Source organism: Grammomys surdaster, unplaced genomic scaffold (genome assembly GCF_004785775.1).
Source record: "Grammomys surdaster isolate TR1022 unplaced genomic scaffold, NIH_TR_1.0 65, whole genome shotgun sequence".
In the NCBI taxonomy this organism is placed as follows: domain Eukaryota; kingdom Metazoa; phylum Chordata; class Mammalia; order Rodentia; family Muridae; genus Grammomys; species Grammomys surdaster.
The window spans coordinates 5199056-5199735 of record NW_021604567.1 but is presented as its reverse complement, the minus strand read 5'-3'; the positions used below and the strand labels follow the sequence as shown (position 1 = coordinate 5199735).

Below are 680 nucleotides of genomic sequence, written 5' to 3'. Positions count from 1 at the left end.
TGTAGTTCCATGCAGACCTATAATTGCATGCCAGAGAGAAAACTGAGCTTAGCATCTCCTCATAAGCAATGCAGCATAATGTGGAGGAAAGAGTCTGTGCTCAGTGATGTTTGCATACATATGAGAGCATTCTTAATGAAAGTGATGAAATCATAGTTTGTCAAACGACCCACAGATAAGGACATGAGGTGTACATAAGACACTCGTTCTCCCCCCCTTTCCTTCAGCAGGAAGAGTGACCTTACGGGCTCTGAGATCCCCGAGCACATCTTATGAAAATGACCCATTGGTTTCATACGAACCCATTAAAAGCTACAGCTCCGTGTCTTTTAACTACTATGGCATGATCACTGGCCCTCTCGCTTCAAAGATTTGCAGTGATTTGAGATCTGCCAGGACTCGGCTCCTCGAACTGTTCACTGATTTGAGCTGTAATCCAGAAACGATGACGAATGCAGCAGACTTGTACTTCTCTCTTTTACAAGGTTTCATAAATTCAGTGGGTGACTCTACCCAGGAAAGCAAATTACGATACATTAAGAATTTCAAGTGGACCGATACATTACAAAGACATGTTCCAAGTGCCCAGCAGGATGCTGTTTTTGAACTGATTTCCATGGGATTTAATGTAGCACTGTGGTATACAAAATATGCTTCAAGATTGGCTGGAAAAGAAAACA

At 42.4% G+C, this 680-nt stretch overlaps 1 pseudogene; it reads left to right on the top strand.

Annotated features, from left to right (window-relative positions):
- Nucleotides 1-278: 278 nt before the first annotated feature.
- The window catches only part of LOC114625204, a 12437-nt pseudogene continuing 12035 nt past the window's right edge, over nt 279-680 (top strand).